General features: G+C 33.9%; 1 pseudogene; it reads right to left on the bottom strand.

Annotated features, from left to right (window-relative positions):
- Nucleotides 1-1666: 1666 nt before the first annotated feature.
- On the bottom strand, nucleotides 1667-8009 carry LOC133806618 (regulator of telomere elongation helicase 1 homolog; annotated as a pseudogene).
- Between the last annotated feature and the right edge of the window lie 1573 nt (nucleotides 8010-9582).

Here is a 9582-nt window from a genome sequence, read left to right as displayed (position 1 = left end):
TGTAGAGTACAACCTCAGGCTCCCTTCCTCTTGGCAATAGGTAACTCAGATTCGGGTTCCACCACATTAGAAGGCTCAACATTAGGAACGTCATTAGGCAAGATGGGATTGAGAGAAGGATCACTTACATTACGAACAATCTGTGGGTCAGACTCATGAGATGTTGGAGCAGTTTCTAGTTGTATTACCTGATGGTCCTTTGGTCGCTGAGAGTAAACTAAAAGTTCTTTAGTTTGGGGCTGAGATTGTTGCTCAAATGTTCCTATGTTAGATAGAGAAGGAGAGGAGAGATTGATAGTTTGATCAATTTCTGTGATAGCTTTAGGTAGGCAAGTATCCCAACTAGAAACTTCACTCACTATCCCTCCCTGAAGTGGAATGTTGGGATAAAAAGGTTGTTCTTCATTAAATGTGACGTCTAAGGAGACATACATATGTCGAGTAGATGGATTATAACATTTATACCCTTTTTTGGTAGAAGAGTAGCAAAAAATAAAAACAAACCTAAGACCACGTGGATCAAATTTGGATCGTTTTGGACCTAGAACATGGAAATAAGAAGTACAACCAAACATTTTTAAGAGGAGATCAGAAATAAGATGAGTATGTGGATATGTTTTAAGAAGGATAGAGATTGCAGTGTGAAAGTTCAACACTTGAGAAGGCATACGATTGATGAGGTAGACAGCTGTAAGGATAATCTCACCCCAAAAATACTTAGGGACAGATGTGGTAAACATTAAGGCCCTAGTAACCTCCAACATGTGTCTATTTTTGCGTTCGACAATCCCATTTTGCTGGGGTTACACAAGAAATCTTTTGAATGATGCCATAAGATAGAAGATAATCACCTAAGATGGAATTAAAATATTTAGTGCCTCTATCTGTGTGCAATAATAGAAGATTAGCATTGAACTGATTTTTTATCATAGAATGGAAGTTTCTAAATGTCATGGCAGCATCAGATTTCTATTTAAGAAGAAAAACCCAACTAACATGTGTGTGGTCATCAATAAAAGTGATGAACCATCTAGTATATGTGGAATTGGTTATTCTAGATGGTCCCCATATATCATTATGAATAAGAGTAAAGGGCTGAGTTGACTTGTAAGGTACAAAACGAAAAAAAAAATAGCACGTGTATGTTTAGCAAACTGACAAATGTCACACTTAAAGGAGCTCAGATTTTTATTTTGAAACAAACTAGGAAAGATATATTTTAAATAGGAAAAACTAGGGTGTCCACTACAAGAAAAAATTCTTTCAATAAAACTGAAAAAGTATTATCAAATATATACCATAGCACTTTTTGACATGTTAAGGAATGCAGTGTTATAGTAGGTCAGAGCACTTTGCATAACACTTTTTCATAGTTATAGACATGTGTTATAGTATAGCATACGATAACACTTTTGTTGTATTATTTTTATAGTTAGATAAATATTTCATTATGCTATTTATAAATAGATTATATAACACTTTTTTGTACTTATAAAGTAGTGTTATGATACACTTTATAATAACATACTTTTTGCATTTTAGAAAATAGTTTGCATAACATAATTTTATGCTTATAAACTAGTGTTATTGGAAAAGATAGAATAACACATTTTTTGTATTATTCGAATATTTCGATAAGCTTAAATTATTATTATATAAACCTGTACATTATAATTATTTTTTATTGCTTTAATTCAAACCCGCTTCATTTAATATACTTAAGACACCCTTAACATTGTACAAATATATTTTTTAGTACCAATTATATGGTTCATAACACATATAACCAAATAATTGTGTCAAAATACATTCAAAATTATCTAAAAAACAATCCAAAAGTCTTAAGATATTCAACACTGCCTAATTAACATAAACAAAATATTCTCACAATAGTCAACAAAATAGTCTTAAACAGTTGCATATTCAAAAGTAAAGGTAGGAATTCATGATCTTCCAAATGTCAGCACACCAAAGCCTTCCAAATCAGATTTTCTTTTGCACTTCACTTGTTGAATCTGGTAAATAAAACATAAAAGAAAAACTAATGAGGTCATGAAATATCATATCATTCATCTAAAATAGTCAATAATATCATGACGCATAACCAAATTTACAATAATTGAGTTTGAATAATAAAAAAGTTATTATATTACACACATTACTACAACTATTTGAACCATAAAGTTTAAGGAACATATAACTTGGAGTTCCCACATAGATATATCAAAATATTTACACAAAAATTTAAACATGCATACATAATTATCAATGGGTTATTCTCTATATGCATGAACTTTCAATTCAATTCATTGAATCAATCACACATAAAGTAGTGAATTTTATCTATACATATACATATGTACTTATATAATTATTTATAGATATTGGGCGGGCATGAGATGACATGGAGTATGAGATACTAACTCATATGCCTTATCGATTACAAGCGAAGATCCAAGACTTGTCAAAAGTGATTAAGCTATTGAAATCCTAAGAGAATCAGACATGACAAATAAAGACAATACATAGATACTTGAAGGTAGAAAGTTCAACAACTTTAGAAGACAAATATATATAATGAGCCAAACATGGAATAAATCACAAATAAAGAAACATAGGCATATATAAAAGATTGATATCATCACAATATATATATAATTTTACCTCCTCCTTTTATGTGAATGCATTATCGTGCATCTCTCTTGGGGACTCATCCTTCAAAATCTACAATGTGACAATTAAATTTCAATTGTCAGCCACAAAAGGCATAAATTTAAATTATTAGTCATTCAACATGTTACTTCATAAAGAGTCATTGTACACATAACTAAAGCCTTTTGCCAAGAATCGTGGTCAAAATATATAGTCTAACATGATCAGGTGACTTATCCCCAAAGTAATAATTAATAATAATAATAATAATAATAATAAAGCCAGAACTGTTGAGAGATGAATAAAGGTGAAGAAACATTTATTCGCTTATGCCAAAGATGAGAAACGGATCAAGAGTTTGGCAAGGCCAAGCCAACTATCATTGGAATTAAAAACAAGAGCACATAACAACAAACAAACAAAAAGGCCAAGAAATAGTAGTGTTGTATAACTTCTATACTTTTAGGGAAACTTCAAAACTTGTCTCCAAAGTTACCTTTTAAACCATCTGATGCACTAGCTTCAACTTCCTGCGCATGAACCTAAAACAAAAAAGACTTATATTCTCAGCTAATTACTTTATCATACTTCTCTTTCACACACACACAGTCAATATTTGGAACTTACACTATAGTATTTTGCATGAGCATTGTCATGTCTGAAAATTATATTAAGCATGTTTCCAATGCTTTCCAATCGACAGACACTACTTTTCCCTTGTTGCTGATTATCTTCTTCCAAAAATTTAGTTGCTTCATCAATTATCTCAACAAGTTTGGATGAAGTCTTAGGAGTGATATTTAAATCAGCTAGTAATTCATACATGTAAGGTCTAGGTTTAGTAAAGCCTAATTCCTTGGATCCAATAGGCACTTTCGCAATTCGCTTCTTAAGCTTTAAAAGAAGTGCTGCAAGATATACATTTATAACTAATTATAAGCATGTTCATGAAGTCTGCTAAAATGCCTGAAGAATTTCTAAAAGAAAAAGGGAAAGAAATGCAAATGCAGGGTAAAATGAATAGTACAGAATAATATGGACCCATGTGCAAAGTACTGCTGGCATACTAGCACTGATGGATTCATCATTTATAAATTTATAAATATCATTTATAAATTTATATATATATCAGTAAGAATGTTGACTAAGCACTAAAAGGAACTGGTGGCGAATGGCATATTCTATTTACACTACTACTTGAATAATATTACTAGTAAAGTTTACCTCTAAGAATTGCAAAATTATCTGGGTTATTTGACTTATCATCAAAAACTTGCCTTCTTTTTACAGAAATATCAATACAATTTTTTGCTTCAGAAATGCAAGTCGTAAGAAGCCAAGAAGGCAAGTCAAAAGAAGCTGCATCAGCACATAGGCCTTCCTGCGTTATATTTAGGCAAATAAGATAATGTAATGCATTAACATTAAAATGGATTCAAAAAGAAAAAAGTGGATAACCACAAACCAATTTCAGAGTACAGAAGAAAAACTTTCCTTTGTTAGATATATTTCTTCAACTTACCAAGTTGTGAGCTTCATCAAATATGTGTACACTGTTCTGCCAATTTATTGTTAGAGATTTCCTATATCCACAATCAATGAGATAGTTATAAGGTGCAAATAATATATCAACAACCTTATGAATCTCCTGTGACATATAATAGGGGCACCTGCAGGAAATAAGTAAAAATAAATTACACACTTGCATATACATATAGAAACGCACAAGCTCCATACCTATGGCAATAGCTTCTAGGAACATCAAAAAGGAAAAAGTGGTAGGATTAGACTATACATTGGTATAAAATAGAAACAAAGAATTATCAAAAGAGAACCTACAGCCCAAATGATTTTCCAATATTGACCAAATTCTCGATATCTATAGGTTCATCTCCAAGATGAGGATTGCTCTTCATGTGACCTATAGTAGAATAATCAAATATATGTGAAAACTACAAAACTGAAAAACTCAGGAAGTAATAACACTAGATAGTGCAGTACACGATCCACAACGAAAGAAAGAACCAGTTTTGAAACAACCATTCAAAATATCCATGTTAACCAAAGATCATAGACCTAATTCAACAATTCTTTTTCCCTTCTATAAAATACAGTAGTTTCTTTTACTCAAATGATTTAACATGCAATAACAAAGTTTTATCGTGACACACAACTACTTGTATAATTTCTAGGATTACAGGAGGGGGAAAAATTGTGAAAAGTACATGGCGGCAAGCACAAGCAATGAAGAAAAGTTGCAGCAAGATCCAAGCATAACATTTGGTGAAAGTAAAATAGTGAACTAAACACACTTTTCTTATAACCAAGAAAATAACAAATTCAATAATATTTATCTTTCAAGATACATAATTTTAATATCGATCACATGTATGTATGTATTTATTTACATAATTACATAACCTTATCAAGCTTGTAGCTTGTAGCTTGTAGCATATAATATGTAAAAAATTATAAATATAATATGGCCATGGGAAAATCCTCATTTTTTGTCCATAAGCAAAGAGATATGACAAAACCCAAGTACAAGAGACACAATGGAGTCAAAGCAAAACAAGACAGATGATAAGAATATTAGGCCTTCTCTGAGGTTTAATTATTCCAGAAAAATAAAAAGAACTAGTTACTAATTAGGCCTGTTATTATTGACTAAATATATGTCCAATAGGATTATAAGAAGTGTACTATGCGTACTAAGTGATTATTATGTATATTGCCTAGTGTTCTAAGGAATGGATATAAAAAAAGTTGATTATAATTGATAGCGCTTTGCTCTTGGGGAAAGTTTCAAACCTCTCAAATGCTTGGTAGTTCTTGTAAGTTTCTGGGCTTGATTAATAAAGTGTGAGAAATTCTTTCTAAGGAAATTCTTGTCTGACAACAGAATAATCAAGAGATGCAAGAGAGTAACTTTAATAAAAAGAGAAAATTGTATACAAAGTAATACCAGGATATGCAAACTCCAACAAACAGTTATAAGAATTCAATGTTTATTGCATCAAGACCAATAAAGCACACTATTGAGACTTGAAAAGAGGAAATTGACCCTATCAATTTATCAAACACTTCAGTACAATAATTTACCAAAAGCATAATAAATCTCTCATAGGAAACTCCACATCTATTTCTATAGAGTGAATGATGTCAATGGTTGTGCCATTATACAAGCCTCCCCATCGGTGGGTGCCTATCTTTACCACCCACTCCAGCACTCTAGAAATTGATCAACTTTTTGCAAGTCTATACATTTTATTGTAATTTGAGACACAAAAAATCAATAAAGTTATTTAGGTTTTCTCTAGGTGGATTAAAATTGAAAACAACAACTAAAAAATTCATCTTTTATTTCCAAATAAATTTCATTAGAGTTACAGTTGAGAACTGTACGTCTTGATTTAATTCTGCATAAGACTCCCCGTTTCTTATATCACAACAAACATGACTAGAGTGCAAATATTTAATCAAATGTACTTTGTACTTTTCACACTTGTGTTTATCTAGACATCACACAAACAAAGACAACCAGAAATTTATAGAACATACAAGCAACATGAAAATAATGGGTGCAGCGAGGTCTTTCCTACTTTTTACGGTTTTCATGCTCTTCACGCTTATCACGATTTCTGCAAAGCATTTGGCACGCATTTGATTGTGCTTTCCCATGGAGTGAACTAGCTTGCTCATGAATGCATAATTGCTCTCGAGACCCTAACACTACCTTTTTGGGCCTACACCAATCCAAATATTCAACTAGTTTAGCTTCCACATATCAAAACATCAAAAGCAGAAAAGACATATGAGCTCAAATGAGCAATTCATTACAAAGAAAGACAATGCTTTAATTCTTAGAACTACTCCACTAAACATGCACCATAATTTAATTAAAGCATTTGTTTGTATGTGATGCCAATAATTAAAAAAAATTATCATAACTGCAAATTTCACTATTGAGAGTCACATGAGAGAGTTGGAAAAGAGCTATTTATCCCATAAAAATACGTATCAATAGCTGTAGAGTGTAGATTGTCCATAAATTGAGTCTGCAACTTATGTTTTCCAGGACAAATTAATTGTATTAATCAAGAGGAACATCACCCAGCAAAAACAACTAAAGAGGCAAGATCGACATGGGTAATAAATAAACTAACCAAAGCCTCCTATCCACAGATCAAATTACCCTATGATATCAACATTGAGATAGTGCACTGTTGAGTTGACACGAACTACATGCGTTAATTAGTATAATATGGCAGGAACAAAAGAACGATAAGATCACAAGCATGGATCAGTGATGTGGAATACGAGCATTGAACTTAGGGGTGGTTCCAAAACTAACCTGTAAGAGCTTCTTTTCAATTCTTTGATTACTTGACGAATCTGGTTGTGAGTACGTGATGTATAAATTATGGTGGGAAGATTTGGGCTCCCAGATTGTGATGATGATTCTGCTGAGCCTCTGGCATTCTGACTGCTCTTCACATTGGCACCAGTTGAGAAACCACCCAAACTCTTCCTCCAAGCCAACGTGGCACATAGAAGGCACATGGTTTTTCTAGTTCCAATGGGACTCTCCAACAGTGCATTACATTTCTGACACATAAAATCGAACTTTAATATGGACATCATTGGGTACCATCGATGCAAATGAATAGTATTGTTTGTAAGTCTTCCAAACTCGCGTTGCGACCAATTTACGACTTAAAATATGTAGTTGTGATACTCAATACAAATGGGTATTGTAATGGCATAACAAATCATGTCAATTGCAATAAAAAGATAATACTGACCTTGGGCTCAGATCGTTACAGAGGGGGAGAGAGAGAGGAGGAGGGATTGGTGGTGGTGGTGGTGGTGGTGGGTGGGTGGGTGCAAGTGCAACATAACAGAGGCGGAGAGCAGGGGCTTGGGGGTGGCTGGGAGTGGTGCGGCTGCCGTGACTGAGATGGAGAATGATGAGGGTGATGGTGGGTTGCTGACCAAAAGAAAATTGCAGTAGAGAAGAGATGTGTGTGAGATGATGAGGGTATTGAATCGGGTTCTAGCCATTAAATCTCACGGAAGAACAAACACTCACACAAATAGAGGAAAATGATTAATCCAATGATTTGAATTTATCTTCAACCCAGATATATACAAAGATCTCAAAACACAAAATAAATACACAAATATCATATTCAATATCTCTGTTTTTAATCGAGATATTAACAAACAAAAAAAAAATAGGTGAGAAAAAATCTTACCCATTCGTCACCCTTCAGTCCCCGACCTTTGCAACAGACACAGTCGACCACCACCTGCACCGATCTAGCCCTCACCACCAAAGCACCATCTGCATCCCATCATCGTCAACCTTTAGTCCCTGCCTACGTCCCATAGTTGTCGAGCCTTAGTCCACGCTTGAGGGACAATCGGAGCAGCTCTTGCGGGGGAGCAGAAGAGGAATCAGAGAAAATTGGTGCGGAGGAGCTTTCGGAGCTTTCAGAGCCATTGCTTTTTACATTTGCTAAAAAAATGCTTTTACATTTGCCATTTTTTTCCCTCCATTTTAATTTTACCCAGCCCTTTTTTTTTTTTGTTTCCCTCCATTTTAACTTTACCGCTTTCTAACTTTTTAGTTACCTATTATAATACTTTTTCAATTAGCTTATAATTATGTATTATAGAAAGAGGTATTTGGTGTAATGGTCCTAGCCTATAATGCCACTGCATAATATCATTATTATGAGAAGCAATACAACTAGAAACAAAAGTTTTATTTACTTGAGCAGGAGGAATTAGATCAATGTAATACAACCCACTACGTGCCTTTGCCCCCCCAATCGTTTTCTGCGAGGACATATCAGTAGAGTGGTGAGAAAGAGGCAAAACATTGTTGATCTCGAGTGACTTTATTGACAGAGAGTAGATTACACGATAGATTTGGGACATGAAGGAAATCATAAAGAGTAATAGAGGGGGATAAATATATAGACCCTTTACGAGCCACGGAGGAGAGGGAACCACCAACAATCTTAATTTTTTTGAGTACCTGGACAAGGAGTGTGTGTGGTAAACTGATGGGACTGATTAGTCATGTGATCCGAGGCCCCTAAATCCACAATCCAGGAAAAGTTTTGAGCATTGAAGGTAGCGGAGGTACTTGGATGTGAAGATGATGATGGAGCAGATGTAGAAGCATTCTTGGAGGTATTAAGCAACTGATGGAGTTGGGTGATCTGAGCTAGAATGAATGGGAAAGGCTCAAATGGAGTGGTAATGAAGGGCTGGCCTTCTAAAGGGGCACGAGCAGATGAACGAAAAGAGACAAAGGCTGAGAGAAAAAAAAAAAGAGGCTTCAAAGTTTCTAGTTTAGAGGGAAAGCTCTGATACCATGTGGAAAATTAGTCTTTGATAATCTTTATTGATAGAGAATAAGGCCTTTAAATAGGCATTGTACATGTATAAAAAAAATCTGGTATTTAATACTAAATATTCTAGATTAATTACGATATTATATGGTAAATCAACTAGCCTAAGAGTAAATAATCTAATTATAGTAACATTTTAATAATTCAGCTTGGTTTCCTTATTGGAGTGATATTGAGTAAATGCTTAATATACAATATTTTCTACATTTTGGAATCAACCGGGTCTTTTGAGCTCTGCTCACATGAGGAAGTACATGTAGGTTGATTTATACTCTTCACGGAACAAGGTGTTCGCACACCATTGAGTAGCATCTTTATAACGTCAACAGGGAGACTCGTGTGGAGGGTAGAATCCTTGGCATTTTTATTTTGGATGAATCAATTTTTGTAGTGCTCAAAATAGTCATGCTATTTTAAAGCATTAGTGTCGGCTAGATAAGAAGTGGCTTGTCGTTTAATGGATTAGGGAAAACAGAGTCAAGTCATGTAATCCAACATTTGGGCA

Source organism: Humulus lupulus, chromosome X (assembly GCF_963169125.1).
Source record: "Humulus lupulus chromosome X, drHumLupu1.1, whole genome shotgun sequence".
Lineage (NCBI taxonomy): Eukaryota > Viridiplantae > Streptophyta > Magnoliopsida > Rosales > Cannabaceae > Humulus > Humulus lupulus.
The sequence above is the reverse complement of the archived record's forward strand: the minus strand, read 5'-3'. Positions and strand labels throughout refer to the sequence as shown.